This window comes from Hyperolius riggenbachi, chromosome 12 (genome assembly GCF_040937935.1).
Source record: "Hyperolius riggenbachi isolate aHypRig1 chromosome 12, aHypRig1.pri, whole genome shotgun sequence".
Classification (NCBI taxonomy): Eukaryota; Metazoa; Chordata; class Amphibia; order Anura; family Hyperoliidae; genus Hyperolius; species Hyperolius riggenbachi.
Genome location: NC_090657.1, coordinates 231,641,778 through 231,663,800, shown reverse-complemented (window position 1 = coordinate 231,663,800; position 22,023 = coordinate 231,641,778). Strand labels below are relative to the sequence as shown.

At 47.6% G+C, this 22,023-nt stretch overlaps 1 long non-coding RNA gene across 1 annotated transcript in view; it reads left to right on the top strand.

Annotated features, from left to right (window-relative positions):
- LOC137542556 (uncharacterized) overlaps positions 1-22,023 on the top strand; it is a 208,305-nt gene that overhangs the window by 174,331 nt on the left and 11,951 nt on the right. The window lies entirely within an intron of this gene.

Below are 22,023 nucleotides of genomic sequence, written 5' to 3'. Positions count from 1 at the left end.
AGACAGGAAGTGGTTAGATCTCTCATACAAGTACAGAAACCAACATAAAAAGAAAAAAACAAAAATTTTGGTGGATAGTTAAAGTGCGCCTGGAAATTTTGGAGCTCATAAAAAGCGGAATATCGGTAAATTTACAGATAGTCTACTCTTTCGCAGTGCAGCTACGATAGTAAATGATCAGTAAATCATACCGTTATTTTACTACAGCTAAACCTAACCCTTAAAGGTATACTGTAGGGGGGTCAGGGGAAAAGGAGTTGAACTTACCCGGGGCTTCTAACGGTCCCCCGCAGACATCCTGTGTTGGCGCAGCCACTCACCGATGCTCCGGCCCCGCCTCCGGTTCACTTCTGGAATTTCAGACTTTAATGGCCCAGTATGGTCTGTGTCTGCGCAGTACACTCCTGGTGACATCAGCGGGACCGAGGACACGAGCGTGCAGGCGCAGTGGTTTTCTGACTTTAAAGTCAGAAATTCCAGCAGTGAACTGGAGGCGGGGCCGGAGCATCGGTGAGTGGCTGCGCCAACACAGGATGTCTGCGGGGGACCATTAGAAGCCCCGGGTAAGTTCAGCTCATTTTCCCCCGACCCCCCCTACAGTATCCCTTTAACTCTATCCTCAAACTGAACCCTCCCCTTTACTGATGCCTAACCGTAACCACCCCCTAGACACCTAATCGTAACAGCCTACCCCCTCCCCCCCCCCCCACCCCTAAACTTAACCAACTTAGAGGAACTCCAGTGGAAATAATGTAATAAAAAAAGTGCTTCATTTTTACAATAATTATGTATAAATGATTTAGTCAGTGTTTGCCCATTGTAAAATATTTTAAATCCCTGATTTATATTCTGACATTTATCACATGGTGACATTTTTACTGCTGGCAAGTGATGTAGCTGCTGCATACTGTTTTGGCAGTTGGAAATCGCTGTAAACAGCCATTTCCCACGATGCCACAGGGTTCACAGACAGGAAACTGCCAGAAGTACCTCGGTCCTCAGAGTTTCTTGTGGGAGGGGTTTAACCACAATATCAGTCATACAGCGCCCCCTGATGGTCTGTTTGTGAAAAGGAATAGATTTCTCATGTAAAAGGGGGTATCAGCTACTGATTGGGATAAAGTTCAATTCTTGGTCGGAGTTTCTCTTTAACTGCACCCCTCTCAAAGCCTAGCCTTAATCGCCTCCCCCCACCACCAATCCATTGTAGAGTGCTCCATATAAATCGCAGCTATGGAGGGAAATTTGGATGCTTGATAAATGGCCAGCACCAGGGTCAGCTGCAATGCAAAATGTGGCAACAAATAGTAGGCTGAAGCTATTAATCATGCGCCCCATGCGATGCGCCCACATTTCCCCCAATAGCCGCTATGTATATATGGGTGCCCGTGGTGGCACCCAAATGTCTGCACCTCGAGGTCGCCCTTCTTTCCGTTTCCGGGACCACCCGGGTTCTTGTTTAATGTAAACCTAAACTGAGAAGGATATGGATTTTTCCTTTTAAAATAATACCAGTTGTCAGACTGGATTAGCTGCATGCTTGTTTCAGGTGTGCGACTCAGCCAAAGAGATCAGCCGGACTGACAAGCAACTGATATTGTTTAAAAGGAAACATCCATATCCTTCTCAGTTTAGGTTCCCTTTAAGTCTGAAGAGAGAGGTATATGGAGGCTGCCATGTTTATTTCCTTTCAAGCAATACCAGTTGCCTGGCAGCCCTGCTGATCCTCTGCCTCTAATACTATTAGCCATAGCCCCTGAACAAGCATGCAGCAGATCAGGTGTTTCAGACTTTAAAGTCAGATCTGACAAGACTAGCTGCAGGCTTGTTTCTGGTGTTATTCAGATACTACTGCAGAGAAATAGACCAGCAGGGCTGCCAGGCAACTGGTATTGATTAAAAGGAAATAAATATGGCAGCCTCCGTATACCTCTTACTTCAGTTCCCCTTTAACCTGCTGAGCAGTCTGGACGAGCTCAGCTCGTCCAACACCGCCAGAGGCTGCCGCTCAGGCCCTGCTGGGCCGATTTTAGTCAAATAAAAAGCAGCACACGCAGCCGGCACTTTGCCAGCCGCGTGTGCTGCCTGATCGCCGCCGCTCTGCGGCGATCCGCCGCGAGCAGCGGCGAAAGAGGGTCCCCCCAGCCGCCTGAGCCCAGCGTAGCCGGAACAAAAAGTTCCGGCCAGCGCTAAGGGCTGGATCGGAGGCGGCTGACGTCAGGACGTCGGCTGACGTCGATGACGTCACTCCGCTCGTCGCTATGGCGACGATATAAGCAAAACAAGGAAGGCCGCTCATTGCGACCTTCCTTGTTTATTCTGGGCGCCGGAGGCGATCGGAAGATCGCCTCCGGAGCGCCCTCTAGTGGGCTTTCATGCAGCCAACTTTCAGTTGGCTGCATGAAATAGTTTTTTTTTTATTTAAAAAAAACCCTCCCGCAGCCACCCTGGCGATTTAATCAGAACGCCAGGGTGGTTAAGCTATGGCTGCCCAAGCGACAGGAAGGAGGGGGAGGTTTCCTCAGCTGGAGCACAGGCAGCAGTAAGATCCTGGGAGATTCTAACCCCTTTCCCAAGCTACACAGAACAAACTTATTTTGGCTTCTTGTTGAAAGATAAAATATCTGCCCTTGTGAGCTGACAATCTAAAGGAATAGGGAGGAAACAAGAAGTAGGGTGTAAGGTACAACAACCAGGGTTGTTGTATCAGATTATATTTAGCAGCACAGGTAAATATAGAGGATGACGGTGGAATGGCCTAGGTTAGATAGGCTTGGCTGGAAAGTGCACTTTGAGAGTGTGCTTGAAGGTGGCAAGGGTTGGAGAGTGACTGATGGGAGTTCCACTGGAGAAGAGAGGCACGTGAGAAATCCTGCAAATGGGAGGAGGTGATTCTAGTGAAGGAAAGCAGAAGTCACACGTAGAGCGGAGGTTGCAGGTGGGGTGGTATTTGGACACTACTGAGTAGATGCATAGAGAAGAGAGATTCTGGTGAGCTTTACAGGTTAAACGTTTCAAATGAATAAAATAATATTTTTGCTTTACAATTTAATCCGTTTTGATTTTCAAGCAAAGGGATAACCACAGAAGCCCAGGGCAGTCGCACGGTTAACCACATTGCGAATCTCACGAGAGTTTCCTCAACGTTGTAAAACGATTAGCCGTCTTGGCGTTCTCGGAATAAGAGAATATTACACATGTAAAATAACCCTGGTGGGGGCCACAGAGACCCCAATCATTAGCATTGATTTGGAAGGCTAGCGTGTTTCCCGGCGTCTGGGGCTGGTGCGCACGCGGGGGGTTCTGCGCAGGGGGAGGCGTGTCCGCCAGCAGAGGGGGTGACCCAGTGACGGCACCCTCCGTCCAGGCAAAGATCCCGTTTCAATGACTGCTTCATTTAGCTGCATTTTATGTAAGTGTGCTGCCAAAAGGGACGCGGAGTCCTTGACATTGGCACGCCGCAGATCCTCTCCTCCCATGGTAAACAAGCACTCCAATACGGAAGGGAAAGAAATAGGCCACGATCGGCTTTCTGTGCGAATGCCATTTCAGCTTTCCGTCAAGCGTAGAGTCAGTGGAAGCTAAAACTGCATAGGTTATGTCTTCCCAAATTAAATCCTGCCTCTCCTGGGGACGCCGCAGAAGGCTGAGTGTCTGCTGTGGGGCTCAGTGGCTGCACAGGGGGTCCGAGACAGAGAATCGCATAAATACTGGGGGCTTGCACAGATTCCTAAACAGGGACAGTTCTAGACTTTTCGCTGCCTGAGGCAAACTTGTGAGGATGCCCCCCCCCCAATTTGGAATGATCACACAGCACCCGACAATTTACTCTGCTTCACTTAATGTTCTCACATGACATGCTGCAGCTCAACACAATAGCACACACAACAAACTGCTCACCCTCAGCCACCCCATTCCTCCTCAGTCAGGACAGTAGTGCCACCTCCTCCCTTCTGCTGTGCAAGTCAAATGAAACACTGCTGCTCTCCTGCCTCCTCCCTCCTTACTCACTGTCAGACTCCTCACACAGCACAACAAGCTGCTTTTCCCCAATGATGCTCTCCTGCCTCCCCCCTCCTCACTCACTGTCAGACTCCTCACACAGCACAACAAGCTGCTTTTCCCCAATAATGCTCTCCTGCCTCCCCCCTCACTGTCACACTCCTCACACAGCACAACAAGCTGCTTTTCCCCAATGATGCTCTCCTGCCTCCCCCCTCACTGTCACACTCCTCACACAGCACAACAAGCTGCTTTTCCCCAATGATGCTCTCCTGCCTCCCCCCTCCTCACTCACTGTCAGACTCCTCACACAGCACAACAAGCTGCTTTTCCCCAATGATGCTCTTCTGCCTCCCCCTCACTGTCACACTCCTCACACAGCACAACAAGCTGCTTTTCCCCAATGATGCTCTCCTGCCTCCCCCCTCACTGTCACACTCCTCACACAGCACAACAAGCCGCTTTTCCCCAATGATGCTCTCCTGCCTCCCCCCTCACTGTCACAATCCTCACACAGCACAACAAGCTGCTTTTCCCCAATGATGCTCTCCTGCCTCCCCCCTCACTGTCACACTCCTCACACAGCACAACAAGCCGCTTTTCCCCAATGATGCTCTCCTGCCTCCCCCCTCACTGTCACACTCCTCACACAGCACAACAAGCTGCTTTTCCCCAATGATGCTCTCCTGCCTCCCCCCTCACTGTCACACTCCTCACACAGCACAACAAGCCGCTTTTCCCCAATAATGCTCTCCTGCCTCCCCCCTCACTGTCACACTCCTCACACAGCACAACAAGCTGCTTTTCCCCAATGATGCTCTCCTGCCTCCCCCCTCCTCACTCACTGTCAGACTCCTCACACAGCACAACAAGCTGCTTTTCCCCATTGCTGCACTCCTGCCTCCCCCCCTCCTCACTCACTGTCAGACTCCTCACACAGCACAACAAGCTGCTTTTCCCCAATGATGCTCTCCTGCCTCCCCCCTCCTCACTCACTGTCAGACTCCTCACACAGCACAACAAGCTGCTTTTCCCCAATGATGCTCTTCTGCCTCCCCCCTCACTGTCACACTCCTCACACAGCACAACAAGCTGCTTTTCCCCAATGATGCTCTCCTGCCTCCCCCCTCACTGTCACACTCCTCACACAGCACAGCAAGCCGTTTTTCCCCAATGATGCTCTCCTGCCTCCCCCCTCACTGTCACACTCCTTACACAGCACAACAAGCTGCTTTTCCCCAATGATGCTCTCCTGCCTCCCCCCTCACTGTCACACTCCTCACACAGCACAACAAGCCACTTTTCCCCAATGATGCTCTCCTGCCTCCCCCCTCACTGTCACACTCCTCACACAGCACAACAAGCTGCTTTTCCCCAATGATGCTCTCCTGCCTCCCCCCTCACTGTCACACTCCTCACACAGCACAACAAGCCGCTTTTCCCCAATGATGCTCTCCTGCCTCCCCCCTCACTGTCACACTCCTCACACAGCACAACAAGCTGCTTTTCCCCAATGATGCTCTCCTGCCTCCCCCCTCACTGTCACACTCCTCACACAGCACAACAAGCCGCTTTTCCCCAATGATGCTCTCCTGCCTCCCCCCTCCTCACTCACTGTCACACTCCTCACAGCACAACATGCTGCTTTTCCCCAATGCTGCTCTCCTGCCTCCTCCCTCACTGTCAGACTCCTCACACAGCACAACAAGCTGCTTTTCCCCAATGATGTTCTCCTGCCTCCCCCCTCCTCACTCACTGTCACACTCCTCACACAGCACAACAAGCTGCTTTTCCCCAATGATGCTCTCCTGCCTCCCCCCTCACTGTCACACTCCTCACACAGCACAACAAGCTGCTTTTCCCCAATGATGCTCTCCTGCCTCCCCCCTCACTGTCACACTCCTCACACAGCACAACAAGCCGCTTTTCCCCAATGATGCTCTCCTGCCTCCCCCCTCACTGTCACACTCCTCACACAGCACAACAAGCTGCTTTTCCCCAATGATGCTCTCCTGCCTCCCCCCTCACTGTCACACTCCTCACACAGCACAACAAGCCGCTTTTCCCCAATGATGCTCTCCTGCCTCCCCCCTCCTCACTCACTGTCACACTCCTCACACAGCACAACAAGCTGCTTTTCCCCAATGCTGCGCTCCTGCCTCCCCCCCCCCCCCCCCTCTTCACTCAGTAAAACTCCTCCCACAGCGCAACAAGCTGCTTTTCCCCAATGATGCTCTCCTGCCTCCCCCCTCACTGTCACACTCCTCACACAGCACAACAAGCTGCTTTTCCCCAATGATGCTCTCCTGCCTCCCCTCCTCACTCACTGTCAGACTCCTCACACAGCACAACAAGCTGCTTTTCCCCAATGCTGCTCTCCTGCCTCCCCCCTCCTCACTCACTGTCAGACTCCTCACACAGCACAACAAGCTGCTTTTCCCCAATGATGCTCTCCTGCCTCCCCCCTCCTCACTCACTGTCAGAATCCTCACACAGCACAACAAGCTGCTTTTCCCCACTGATGACATCTTCACCTCGCTCTCCTCTCACTCCTCCTACTCTGACTGCATGCGGTTAGTGTAAACACAGTACAAACATGCTGTCCCTGTAATCTCTGTGCCTGATGCAAGTGTTTCACCTTGCTTCATGAGAGAACCGGCCCTGTTCCTAAAGCCTTATGCGCATGTGCAACTTTTCCTCCCAACTATCGTCCAAACTTAGCCTGTTGTTGACTTGTCTATGAGTGACAAATGACTAGACGAGTGACTGGTAACAGGCGGTTTGCTTGATACAACCAATGGAATCGGACAAACTATCTGTTGTGCCGATATCATGCAGTTGGCCACGTTTGAATGACTTTTATTTGCTTTGAATGCGACCATATCGTCCAGTCCGTCATTCCCCTTACGTGCCCGGTATGCAAATCAATTGGTCGTTTTGTTGCTTTGGCCGTGTGGAAATACAGGTTGTGTTTACGTGTTGTCGTACAGATGGTCATGTCTTCAGGGTTGGATGTGTGTGCCTGCCTTAAAGGACAACTGAAGTGAGATATGGAGGCTGCCAGATTTATTTCCTGTTAAACAATACCAGTTGCCTGGCAGTCCTGCCGATGTACTTGGTTGCAGTAGTGTCTGAATAACACCAGAAACATGCATGCAGCTAATCTTGTCAGATCTGACAGTAATTGTCGGAAACACCTGATCTGCTGCATGCTTGGTCAGGGGCCATGGCTAAAAGTATTAGAGGCAGAGGATCAGCAGGGCTGCCAGGCAACTGGTATTGCCTAAAACAATAATAAAAAATAATATTCCGAACATTAATGTCAGCCTCGATAGAACTCTCATGTCAAGTATGCTTTAACAAAAAAAAAAAAAAAAGAAAAGAAAAGAAAAGCAGTACAGGTAAGCAGCAAGGCAATAAAATGCGGCCCGGCAGATTGTGAATGGAAAGACAAATTCATTTGAATTCCCATTTCAATGCCTTGATATCTCCCCTGCTATCTGCAAATGGGCCGTGACAGTCAGAGGCAGATTGTTGTGACAGGTGAACGTTATCGCTCGCGGTCCGCCGTGTGATTTCCCTGCGCTCAGGCAGGCCGGCTCATGCCCGCCGCGCTCCCATTCCGCAGACCCCCCTGACACGGGTGCGGGGGGCAGGGAGAGAGCGCCGAGCGCTGGGGAGAAGTTATGCCGAGAACGGGAGAGTTTTAATCATCTTACAGTCCCAGGAAGAAAAGAAATGAAAAAAAAAAAACATCTGTACTTATTGCTGGTAATCCCTGCAAATACAAATCTGCTCTGACTATTGTTCGCTTAACCCTATCGGCATAACTTGCTGCAGGACTCGGCTACTAGACGCACTAAACATGCGGCCCGCCGAGTCACTGGAAAAATCCAAGGTGTCTCACAAGTTTGGCATTTACAAAGATAAACATTTTATAAACTGTGCTTTTTAAAGTGACACTGAAGCGAAAATAAACTTGTGATGTAATGAATTGTATATAGTACGGATAATTAATAGAACATTAGTAGTAAAGAAGTAGTAAAGAAAAGAATCTATGTTTTTATTTTCAGAGTAACCAAGCAGCTCAGGGTGACCTAAACCACTAGGAACGGGGTATAAAAGACACCCAAAAGCCCTCCTATTAATAAGCGATGCTTGGTGGAATTTGCCTTCTTAAAGGGAACCAGAGACGAAGCACCCTTGTGTATTTTACCATATATATCAGTAAGAACATTAGAGAAAACACTTAACATGCTCTCGGTTTCATCCTCACTGCTAAAAGTGTCTGTTATCAGCTGTGATAAGAATCCTGGACTGAGCATTCAGTCTGGCTTTGCAGGGAATAATTATAGCTGAGTCATTATAGCAGAGCCACAAGGGGGAAGGCTTGAGCATGAAAAGACACCAGAGAAGACAGACTCAGCTATAATCTTTCCCTAGCAAAGCTAGACTGGGTGCTCAGTTGGGGATTCTTATCAGAGGTGATAACAGGCAGATTAAACAGAGAACAATGAAACTAAGAGCAGATTAGGCGTTTACTGTCATGTTCATACTGATTTATAAGGTAAAATACAAGAGGGTGCTTCATCTCTGGTTCTCTTTAAAACAGAAGGAAATTTGCAATAATTCAGCTATGAATGAACATCTGTGATTACCCACAATGCACCACTACTGAATATGCAAATTATCCCTTTTCGCCCCTGTAAGCCAGGCAAACATCCAGAACCGCTGGTGTATAGCAAGCCTAGTGCTTTAAATATTACACAGCCACACCAGGAAACAGTAAATTCGGGCGCCTGAGGCTAGTGGACAAATCGGGCGCCGCCATTCACTCCTATAATAAATATCGTTTAATGGGCGCCCGATAGGAAAAAAGGGCGCCGGTGAAAAATAACGTTTTAAAAGCGGCGCCCGGAGACTTAATGTTTTATTACTGTTTCTCATGATTACACATTATTTAATTATTTATACATTTTTAAAAATTATTTTTAAACGAAAAACAGTACAATTTTTTTTTTTTACATTATTTTTAAACGAAAACCAGTACTTTTTTTTTTTTTTTTTTTTTTTTTACATTATTTTTAAACGAAAAAAAAAACGGGGGTCTTAGGTTTAGGCACCAACAGGGGGGTCTTAGGTTTAGGCACCAACAGGGGGGGTCTTAGGTTTAGGCACCAACAGGGGGTCTTAGGTTTAGGCACCAAAAGGGGGGTCTTAAGTTTAGGCACCAACAGGGGGGTCTTAGGTTTAGGCACCAACAGGGGGGTCTTAGGTTTAGGCACCAACAGGGGGGTCTTAGGTTTAGGCACCAACAGGGGGGTCTTAGGTTTAGGCACCAACAGGGGGGTCTTAGGTTTAGGCACCAACAGGGGGGGTCTTAGGTTTAGGCACCAACAGGGGGGTCTTAGGTTTAGGCACCAACAGGGGGGTCTTAGGTTTAGGCACTAACAGGGGGGTCTAGGGGTTAGGGGTAGGTACAGGGAGGGTTACTTAGGCACCAACAAGGGGGGTCTTAGGTTTAGGCATCAACAGGGGGGTCTAGGGGTTAGGGGTAGGTACAGGGAGGGTTACTTACTAATTATTTTTTTTTAACGTTATTATACGTTTCAGTATTTTAACGAAAGATTAACGTTTTTACAATTGCCGATTTAATGCACATTATTTAATGATTTATAACTTTAAAAAACATTAATTTTAAACGAAATCCCGTACAATACATTTTTAAACGTTATCCATGCTTATCGTTAAAAACCCGGCGCCCTTTTTTCCCAGCGCCCCTTTTTAACGTACGCGCCACACCAACCCCACATTTATTTATTTTCAGTGATATAGCTTTTTTTTCATGACATTACATCATTCTAACATATTTGCAGATTACACACCACTCTCTGCATTTTAATTATTATTATTATTATTATTTATTAGATTTATATAGCGCCAACATATTACGCAGCGCTGTACAATAAATAGGATTACAGACAATGATAACAGGGTTGACAGAACAATACAGGTAACAGACCATAGATACAACAATACAGGTAATAGCAATAAGATGCGCAACACAATGCAGATAATAGTACAATGCCAGATCATAAACTGAAATGAAACAGAGCAGAGTTAATGACCCTTTGAACTTCTGTGCAGTAAAATCTTATCTGAAGTGGTCTTTCACGGTTTTGTTGATGCTTCAGAAAATAGCACTGCTCTCTGACTAAATTAGAGAGCTCAGAGAAGCTCTTTTGCATAGATAACAAGTGGAGTTTTTTTTTAGCTCTTGCTGAATTGGAACCAATAGGAGACTTATCTTTGCTACTAATGTTCCATTTCTTAGCTGTACTACACATAAAATTCATTATATCATAAGTTTACTTTCCCTTCAAATTCCCTTTAAAGCAAGCCTGTCTTCACAAAAAATAAAAAGGTGAGCGCTACCATCAGTCCTGGCTCATGCCAACAATAATGCATCCTTTCACGTGTGGGGCTGCTTCTCATCCAAGAGATTGGGCTCACTCACAATTTTGCCTAAGAGCGCAGCCATGAATAAAGACTTATACCAAAACATCCTCCATCAGTAACTTCTTCTAACCATCCACAAAGAGTGAAGAACAATGCCTTTACAAGCATGATGGAGCACCATAAGGCCAAAGTGGTAACTAAGTGTTCCTCGCTCCTGTGGCAAGGCACTTTCGACACGTGGGACCCCGTTGCTCTTTCACAGTCAAGATCATTCTGCTCCGGCCTGCGGGAGCGCGCGCAGTGGCCGGGCTGCACATGCGCAGAAGAGCACTACCGGCCACAACTGACGAAGTTACCTGAAATGACCATGGGACTACGGAGTGGCTGGGCAGGATGGCATGTGGCTTGAGTCAGCCCCAGGTAAGAATAAATACTGCAGTATGTACAATCTCAGGAACACTTTCAAAGGGATTTTATTCAAAAAGTGTGACAATATCACTTAGGATAAAACTCAGTAGAAAGTTAATTGAATAAGGGGCAGAGTTGAGAGTGAATTAGACGCCAAAGTCACCATACAAAATTAGGCGCCAAATACATCTAAATCATCATTTTACTTTTACATGGTTGGCCGGTTCTGATTTTGTGGTCAAACAAAGGATTATACATCAGTGTCGAGTTTCAGGGAAAATTATCTCATGGCCTTAGTGTAAAGGCCTGTACTGACCGCACAATTTTTCTACTGACCGGCGTTTGGTTTTTTTTGAGCAATGAGCGATCATTTCCGCAATCTCGCTACGTGAGTACAGGCACACAAATATGGGATCATCGTTTGGCGTTGTGCCATGATAACAACCGTCACGGCAGATCAGATCCTTAAGATCCCCAACGACTCGGTACAAAGTAACGCCATCGCTCGACTTCCCATTTGTACCTAGTAAAGCATTGCGGGACGTCGCCTGCAGGATGATTAATCAGGGAGTGGGGGGCGTCGCTGGATCCATCTTCCTAGGTCGTTGCAGCGAGTATGTAGCTTTACTTCTATCAGAGGCCAGTTGGAGCAGAGGACTTCAAAGACTAAAATACAGTGGTTTGCAAAAGTATTCAGCCTTCTTGAAGTTTTCCACATTTTGTCACATTACTGCCACAAACATGCATCAATTTTATTGGAATTCCATGTGAAAGACCAATACAAAGTGGTGTACACATGAGAAGTGGAACGAAAATCATACATAATTCCAAACATTTTTTACAAATCAATAACTGCAAAGTGGGGTGTGTGTAATTATTCAGCCCCCTTTGGTCTGAGTGCAGTCAGTTGCCTATAGACATTGCCTGATGAGTGCTAATGACTAAATAGAGTGCACCTGTGTGTAATCTAATGTCAGTACAAATACAGCTGCTCTGTGAAGGCCTCATAGGTTGTCTAAGGCCCCATTCACACTTGAGCGTTTTGCCAGCGATTTCGGCAAAACACTCAAACGATATCGCTTTTGAAAGCGCTAGTGTGATAAAACCCTATGGGCCCATTCTTACTTGTGCGATTTGCACTAATCGCCGCAAATTGCCCAAAATCGCAAAACGCAAACACGTAGCCTGCACCGTTTTCTGGCGATTTCCCGGTGATCGCGTTTCAGTACTATAGAAGCGCTAAACGCGATCACGGAAAAAAATCGCTGCAGTGTCCAGTGATTTTTCCGCATGAAATCACAGAAAAATCACTCCCGCAAAACGCCAGCAAAAATAGTCGGTGTTTTGCACTTCTAAGTGTGAATGGGGCCTAAGAGAATATTTAGAAAAACAACACCGTGAAGTCCAAAGAACACACAAGACAGGTCAGGGATAAAGTTATTGAGAAATTTAAAGCAGGCTTAGGCTACAAAAAGATTTCCAAAGCCTTGAACATCCCACGGAGCACTGTTCAAGCGATCATTCAGAAATAGGAGTATGGCAGAACTGTAAACCTACCAAGACAAGGCCGTCCACCTAAACTCACAGGCCGAACAAGGAGAGCGCTGATCAGAAATGCAGTCAAGAGGCCCATGGTGACTCTGGATGAGCTGCAGAGATCTACAGCTCAGGTGGGAGACTCTGTCCATAGGACAACTATTAGTCGTGCACTGCACAAAGTTGGCTCTTATGGAAGAGTGACAAGAAGAAAGCCATTGTTAACAGAAAAGCATAAGAAGTCCCGTTTGCAGTTTGCCACAAGCCATGTGGGGGACACAGCAAACGTGTGGAAGAAGATGCTCTGGTCAGATGAGACCAAAATTGAACTTTTTGGCCAAAATGCAAAACGCTATGTGTGGCAGAAAACTAACACTGCACATCACTCTGAACACACCATCCCCACTGTCAAATATGGTGTTGGCAGCATCATGCTCTGGGGGTGCTTCTCTTCAGCAGGGATAGGAAAGCTGGTCAGAGTTGATGGGAAGATGGGTGGAGCCAAATACAGGGCAATCTTGGAAGAAAACCTCTTGGAGTCTGCAAAAGACTTGAGACTGGGGCGGAGGTTCACCTTCCAGAAGGACAATGACCCTAAACATAAAGCCAGGGCAACAATGGAATGGTTTAAAACAAAACTTTACCATGTGTTAGAATGGCCCAGTCAAAGTCCAGATCTAAATCCAAATCGAGAATCTGTGGCAAGATCTGAAAACTGCTGTTCACAAACGCTGTCCATCTAATCTGACTGAGCTGGAGCGGTTTTGCAAAGAAGAATGGACAAGGATTTTAGTCTCTAGATGTGCAAAGCTAGTAGAGACATACCCTAAAAGACTGGCAGCTGTAATTGCAGCAAAAGGTGGTTCTACAAGTATTGACTCAGGGGGCAGAATAATTACGCACACACCAATTTGCAGTTATTTTTCTTTTTTTTTAAATGTTTGGAATCATGTATGATTTTCGTTCCACGTCTCACGTGTACACCACTTTGTATTGGTCTTTCATGTGGAATTCCAATACAATTGATTCAGGTTTGTGGCAGTAGTATGACAAAATGTGGAAAACTTCAATACTTTTGCAAACCACTGTATAATATAAGGCGATAGATAGATAGATAGATAGATAGATAGATAGATAGATAGATAGATAGATAGATAGATAGATAGATAGATCCCCCCCAAGGTGAGATTCCCGGCCTCGTCCGTCCGTCAGAGCAGCTGGCGTGCTGCAGAGAGGTGTCACTGTGACAGGGCGAGCTGCGCCCCGAGGGGAGGAAGGCCGCTGCGGTGCTGGAGACACGTCCCAAGTGTTGTTTTGTGTTGTTAGAGACCGAGATGTTCCTTCACAACAATATCCGAGACATAGATGACACCCCCCTCCCAAAATCCCCAGAGGGCGGTTACACGAAAAGAAAACAGCAGGCTTAATGCCTTGTCAGCCTTCATCACCGTTACTAAATACCTTCACTGCTCACGGGGAACAAAGACGGGAAGAGGAACTACAGGTGGGTATCTCGCTCTTCTGCCCTCTACAGCCATTACTAGGGTCACTGCATTTTCCCAAACGTTACTAATCAGTTAAAGGAGGACCTCTTCCTTTCGCTGACCTTTTACTTCTAAACAAGTGAACTGCCAGAGCTCCACTTAGCTTAACTGCCGGGCATATAATCAAAAATCAATTCTTTATTTTTATCTGGTAATCAAGTAATAAGGATGCTAACCATGCAAAAAGAGACACCGAGAGTCCAATATAGTGTAATATGTACTGGTAATATTGGTGTGACAAAGTAAGTATATGGCATCAATACTCACAAGCCAGGGTTACCTTAAAGGGACACTTAAGTCAAACAAAAAAAAATGAGTTTTACTCACCTAGGGCTTCCAATAGCTCCCTGCAGCTGTCCGGTACCCTCGCTGTCTCCCTCCGATCCTCCTGGCCCCGCCAGCAGCCACTTCCTGTTTCGGTGACAGGAGCTGACAGGCTGGGGACGCGAGTGATTCTTCGCGTTCCCAGACACATTAGCACCCTCTATGCTGCTATATGGTATATGATATATGCTATAGCAGCATAGATGGCGCTATTGTAGTCAGGAACACGAAGAATCACTCGCGTCCACTGCCTGTCAGCTCCTGTCACCGAAACAGGAAGTGGCTGCCAGCGGGGCCCGGAGGATCGGAGGGAGACGGCGAGGGCACCGGACAGCTGCAGGGGGCTATTGGAAGCCCCAGGTGAGTAAAACTCATTTTTTTTGTTTGACTTAAGTGTCCCTTTAAAGGCAACCACTGCATAGGCAGGTGGGGAGTATTAGACCTGTCCCCACTCAGGATTAGGAAGTTGCTCTCTGTAGATCAGAAAAAAGGGGGTAACACCCCTCCACCAAGTGTGGACTTAGAAACAGAGGTGCCAAAAGGATAAAAGTCGATAAAAAGTTTAAAAATCAGGGGAGGCCGAGGTGGATTTCCATATCCACTTACCTGGGGCTTCCTCCAGCCCGTGGCAGGCAGGAGGTGCCCTCTCCGCCGCTCCGCAGGCTCCCGGCGGTCTCCGGTGGCCGGCCCGACCTGACCTGGCCAGGCTGGCTGCCACGGGCTCTTCTGCGCTCCAACGACGGGCTCTTCTGCGTTCCACGCAGGCGCGCTGATGTCATCGGACGTCCTCCGGGCTGTACTGTGCAGGCCGGAGGACGGCCGATGACGTCAGCGCGCCCCTGTGAGACACAGATTGAAGCGCAGAAGAGCCCAACCTGGCAGCCGGGCCTGGCCAGGTCGGGTCGGCCACCGGAGATGAACGGGAGCCTCTGGAGCGGCGGCGAGGGCACCTCCTGCCTGCTGGAGGAAGCCCCAGGTAAGTGGATATGGATTTTAAATTTTTTTCCACACTCCCTAAACCTTCCCTTTAACGGAGCGGGATGTGGAGGCTGCCATATTTATTTCCCTTTAAAAGAATGCAGATTACCTGGCTGTCCTGCTGATCCTCTGCCTCTAATACTCCTGGCCATAGACCCTGAACAAGCATATGCAGGGCCGGGAGTCAGGCGTATGTCAATGTGAAAAACTGCCACCGGTTTTATACGTCGCGCATGCGCACATGATCACATCAGCCAGAGGAAGAGTGTCACTTCCTGCGTGGCCGGCTGCCAGACGGGGATTATCATGTACTAACGTGGTCATTCCCGAAGGCCTGTTTTTGGCGGTGTGGTCCCCGAGTGAGAAGCCAGCCTCAGGTGTACTTTAACCATCCTAAGTACTATAATACCTCTTTAACCCTCATCACAAGGATTCCCTCATTAAGCCCTTACAGCACTTGTTCTGCTAATGATAAGCACAGCAGAGAACAGAGTGCGAACATTAGACGAGGGGGAAGTGAAGAGACCACAGATCTAAACAAGCAGGACACACTCTATTGACTGTAACAGGCATTTGTCATATTAAGTGACTGCGTCGGCTGAACTATGAGGGCAACCCTTTCCATAGCAGCCTCTATCAGCTGCATACGAGGGTCTCTGTACAGAGAGGGGGGTTCAGAGAGAGGAGGCTGTACACACATTATAGGAAGATAACTGATACCAAAAGGTGAATCTTGTATGTGGTTTTATTTTATATATAAAACTACGATTAAGTAATAATGACTAAAAGTCTCATCTGCGCCACACCCGGGGGAATTCTCATCAATCGGCGATCACTGAGAATGGCCCGTCAATGAGGCAGACACAGGTGGGGAATGGATTTGGCGGGTGCGGTGAACCCCCTTGTGACTGGCGGTGATCTGTGGTCCAGTGATGGGTCTACAAAAAAATTCACTAAATGTCTAAGAAAATACTCTGCCGATGGTTGGTACTCTTGTCTGCTATGCTTCCATGTGTGGAGGGTAAGGATGCAAATCATCATCCTGGGAGACTTCAACAACGCTAACGTGCGACAGGAACTCCCTCGCTATAAACAAAATATTACCATACCTGCCCCACCAGGAACCGTAACATCCCTGCTACACGGTCTACAAGAATGCTTACAAGACCATCCAAGGAGTCGCCTAGTCCACCTGATCCTCACCTACAGAAGACAACCTGCTGGAGACAACCAAGCCTGTCATCAGGGATGGTAAGAGGTGGACGGAAGAAGCTAAACTGGCACTCCAGGCATGCTTCTACAGCACGGACTGGTAAGCCCAGCAGTTCCTCTCTAGAGGAATGGGCAGCATCCATGCCAACTACAGCTTCACCACTCCCCTCCCAGTCTTCCCCAAAGAACCATGGTGCCCGAATGCTGCTCCTTGTCTAGAAAGCAGATGTTCTATGACACCTCTGCAGGCTTAACCCAAGGAAAGCCTCAGGCCCGGATTGAGTGTCACCAAAAGCTAGCGTCTGTCCTCTCTTCCATATAGATCAGATTGGCCTCATTAACAGCAAGTGAGATCGGCAGAATAAGCAGCTGGTGAAGGAACAACAAGCTCATCAAAAACTGTTGAGCTGATCATAAACTTCTGGAAACACCCCTCCACACTCCACCCAGTTCCCATCTATGGGGCAGAAGTTTCCAGGGTATCGGATGTTCGTTTCCTCAGTACAACCATTTCCACCAACTTCAAATGAAGGCAGAACACTACCAAGATCCAGAAAAGGGCACAGCAGAGGTTATTCTTCCTGCGACAACTGAAGAAATTATAGAGGTCATGTGAGCTGTTCAACAGCTTCTACACCGCTACCACAAAATCAATCCTCTCCTCATCCATCATTTGGTATACAGGCACAACCGCCAGTGCCAAAGTACAAGCTCCAAAGAGTGATTAGCACTGCAGAAAATGTCATTGGATCAACACTGTCACCTCTCAATCTCCTCCATTTGACCAGAATGATAACAAGAGCCACTAAGATCCCGCGTGACTCCTCCCACCCGGGCGAGTGGTTCTTTGAGCTCCCCACATCGGGACACTGCTACAGGGACATCCCCTCTAGAACTATCAGGCGCAGGAGCAACTTCTTTCCTCAGGCCATGGTCCTGCTGAACTCCAGCCCTCCCTCTCCAGGCCCGCCGCCTCCCGTGGAAACCCATGAACTGGACAGTAAAGACTCCCCTGCGCCCGGCCCGCCCCTCCGAGCACCGCACTGGCGCAGCACTCTTTTTCAGCACTCTCCTAAGCTTCTCCCATGATGAATGAGGGGGAGATTGGTGGGTGGAATGTGGAGGACATTGGTGGGTGGAATGAGAAAGACATTGGGCAGTTGGGTAGAATGTGAAGCCCACTGATGTATGGAATTGAAGGATATTTTTAGTCAGGTGGAGTAATGGGGCCATATGTGTGGAATGAGGAAGCCGTTGGCAGAGGGAACCTGTGTGTGTGTGTGTGAGTGTGTGAGTGTGAGTGTGTGTGTGTGTGTGTGTGTACAGTGTGTGTGTGTGTGTGTGTGTACAGTGTGTGTGTGTGTACCGTGTGTGTGTGTGTACAGTGTGTGTGTGTACGTGTGTGTGTGTGTACGTGTGTGTGTGTCTGTGTGTGTGTGTCTGTGTGTGTGTACAGTGTGTGTGTGTGTGTACAGTGTGTGTGAGTGTGAGTGAGTGTTAGTGTGAGTGAGTGTGACTGTGTGTGTGTGGTGGAAGAGTCATCATCCTTTTTTTTTGAGGCTTGAAGAGGAATCCACCCTCTTTACATCAGTATTCTATTCGGTATAATTTAAGTCACACTTAACTTTAGAGAAAAAAAAAAGCTGTAGACGAAATCACACCAAGGTCATTAGCAGGTCTGTGAGCAAACCCCTTAATTATCAGCTCGTCAGATGCAATGTGTAGCGCTAACGAGGTGGTCCTGCCTCCTCTCTGTGCTGTGAACCATTACTCACCCGTCTAAGCCATACCTGGGAAATGAGTCAAGCTGCACCTTAGGCTAAGCTGACGGCACCTGTCTCAGACGAGGCTGGCTATTAACAGATTACCAACTTACAGTGTTTGGGGAAGGCGCATTAAACTGACAGCTGGGCAGGAAACCAGCCAGGGTCCTGTTTTCATATATACACACACGCGGAACAGAAGTCAGAGGTACAAGGTCACGGCGGTGCTTCCCAGCGATTGACGCCTCTGGAGGTCTACCTCAAACTGGCCATCCCTCAAGCCATTGTGGCCAAGTATGGCCATACTCCATGGAGGGTCCTCAGACTGGACCTTTCCGAAAAGCCTGTGTAGAGACCATATCGTGTTGCTATGCAGGAGAACAGAGGTGCCAAAAGGATAAAAGGAAGCTAAATGAGCTTAAAAACCAAATTCTTGGTAAATAGAGGAGGTAGTGGTGGACTTACCTCCTCCAAGTAGACACACAACGACTGTAGTAAAGACAGTCAATATATTTTATTTATGAACTCCAAATATGCAACACGTTTCGCAGGTTTGATCCCGCTTCATCAGGCAACAACAACGGAGCAATAGCATATGTGGTCAGTAGAAGAGCCAGGCACCTCTGTGCCGAAAAGCCTGTGTAGAGACCATATAGTGTTGCTGGCTGGAACTAGGGATGGTTGGGAATGCCGATTTCCGATTCCACAGAAATTATGATTTCAGCCAATGCCAATCACCGATTCTGTGAATTTCCGATCGGATTCCGAGTTCGGATTTTTTTTTTTTTTGTCATTTTTTGCATTCTCTGATTGGCCAAACACTTCCAAATGGTTTCTGCATTCTATGATGGGTCCATAGCTACAGAGCTCCGTGATTGGGTTTAAATTACTGAATTGCAGTAATGCAGTATTTCCGCAGAAATCCAAATTTCCAATTTCCGAGTTCCATTTTCTGATTACCGATCGTAAATTCGGATTTCTGATTGGAAATTTCAATTCCACAAAATCCGAATGAGCATTCCTAGCTGAAACGTTTGGGGTTGTTCAACAGAAGCAACACACACTGGCCTAACAAAATTGACTAGTTTATGGTGGATTGGTTAGCGTTTAACTCCCACAAGTTAATTGGCTTCCACTTAAAGAGAACCCAAGGTGGATCTTTGGGGGGCAGATGAGACACAGGGGCATGCCCTCTGCCTAATGACTTGGCTCTGTGTCCCCCAACCGCCGCTCTCTGCCCCCCCACCGCCGGGCTATAGCCCTCCAAATTTAGCAACAAGATGTGTTGCTAACTCAGAGAGGAATTCCCTGTTCAAAACGCCCACTAGGGGCGTTCCTGCAGGGTTTCCTGAGCTGCCATTGGGCATCTCTCTTTCCCTGGCCGCGCCCCCTGCCACTCCCCCACCTCCCTGCATGCTATGAGAGACACAAAGTCTCTCAGTGCAGCATTGTGACCCTGGGTAGCGAAAACAAAAGCGAAAGTGGGCATTTGCGGCGGGGAGCGGCGTTTTTTTTGCAGCTACCTAAATTTGCTCAGCCCCGCGGATCAGGTAGCCTACTTTTCTTTCCATTCCATTTTTCTAGCCCACCTTGGGCTCTCTTTCAAAATTGACCCTAGACTATGATGTACATAATAGTAAGGGTTAGATTGTGAGCCCCTCTGAGAGATGGTTAAAGAGGAACTTTAGTAAAAAAAATATTCACCATTTAAATTTGTTCATGTTTGATCCACAATTATCCTGCATATCATCATCTTTACTACTGGCACACATAAAAAAACAAAAAAAAAAAAAACAAAAAAAACAGACAGCACCAAGTGCTATTATCTATAACCACACGCCCTAACATTGTGATAGGCTAAAGGTTTTTTTTTTTTATAGATGTAAGGTACATATGCACAGAGGAAATACTGGTTGCTTGACACTTGTTGCATTGAGGGAAATAACAGCTAACTGTCAGGACCGTGGTCATGACATCATACTGTAGGAGGGGTTTCACCACAATATCAGCTATACAGACCCCCACCGTTGACCAATTTGAGAAAAGGTAAAGATTTCTTAGGGGAAAGGGGGTGTCGGCTACTGATTGGGATGAAGTTCAGTCCTTGGTTAAAGTTCCTTGATCTGACTAGTAGTAGCAGTAGGGTATTGTACCATGTTAGCCATCAGTAAAAGTGAGAAGTTTTGAAATCAGGATGATACCGTTTATTGGCTAACTAAAAATGAATAAGAAAGCTTTCGGCCTTGCAGCCTTCGTCTGGCTTACAGCCTCTTCAGGAACAGGATGTAAGCCCAACGAAGGCTGCAAGGCCGAAAGCTTGCTTATTCTTATTCATTTTTAGTTAGCCAATAAATGGTATCCTCCTGATTTAAAACTTCTTGCTTGATCTGACTATGATCTGTACAGGGCTGTGGAGGATCTCAGCGCTATATAAAAATACTAAATAAAAAGGACAGAACAGGTAAATAATGAATTTTGACTGACCTACTACAAATTGTGTATTGCATGCTTAGCAACACACGAGCGTGCAATAAGGGTTAAACACCTTTCCCCAGATGGCTCCAATTCTTCAGTCTGTGCAGGCGTTTGTCTCCTTCCTCGCTAGCGTCTCCTTTCCTAGATCTGAATTTATTGAGATTAATGGCTCTGTAATGTGCGCGGAGACAGCCGTGACGCAGCCTATAATCATTAATTTTTCCCGTGCAAACATTCCCGAGCTCGGTGACTGAGATCAATACAGACCATTCAAGGCCGAGCCATGTGCCCTGCCTGCTGGAGCACTACCTCAGCTGAGCACTACCTCTCATCACATGGCCAACCTGCTGAATGTTTGTAAGAGGGAGCGTAATTAAAGTGCATGCACCGTACCCAAGGTTTAATAAACGCGTCCATCTGAAAATGGCGCCTGCTAATAATGGCACACGGTGTTGCCGCTAATCAGTTTGCCGCTTATCGCTATTTAACGTTAAAGCCTTATTGTTATTTAGCGTTAAAGCCTTATCGTTATTTAGCGTTAACACACAGAACCCTCTCTGTACCTATCCCTAACCCATAATCCCCCCCCCCCTGGTGCTGCCTAACCCTAACCACCCCCCTGGTGGTGCCTAACCCTAACCACCCCCCTGGTAGTGCCTAACCCTAACCACCCCCTGGTGGTGTATATTGTACTGTAACTATACCTAAAACCTACTCTCACACAGAACCCTCCCTGTACCTAACCCTAACCACCCCCTTGGTGGTGCCTAACCCTAAGACCCCCCAGTGGTGCCTAACCCTAAGACCCCCCTGGTGGTGCCTAACCCTAAGACCCCCCCTGGTGGTGCCTAACCCTAAGACCTCCCCTGGTGGTGCCTAACCCTAAGACCCCCCAGTGGTGCCTAACCCTAACCTTGACAGTGTTACATTAAATCCATTCACCGTTTTGCAGTTAAATAACGTCTGCAGTTTGGCTTATGTAGGGCGCGATTGATAAATAACGTTAGTGTGCGCCACTATTGATAAATAACGTTACTGTGTGCCGTTTTTCTTCTTTTTTCCCTGTGCACCATTATTATGCAGTACTAACGATAAATAGCGATAAACGTATCTTTTTAATGCGGCGCCATTTTTATGCATAGGCGCTGTGCGCCATTATTTACTGATCCCTTAATAAACATGTGCTCCCCACCAACTGCACAAGTTAAATGGGCCATGTTTGTAGACTGGGAGGTTTTTGGTCATAGGCAAGTAGACAGTTGTCTAAGTCTAGGACACAGCTATGCAGGAAGGAGCACCAAGGCGTAGGATGTACAATACTC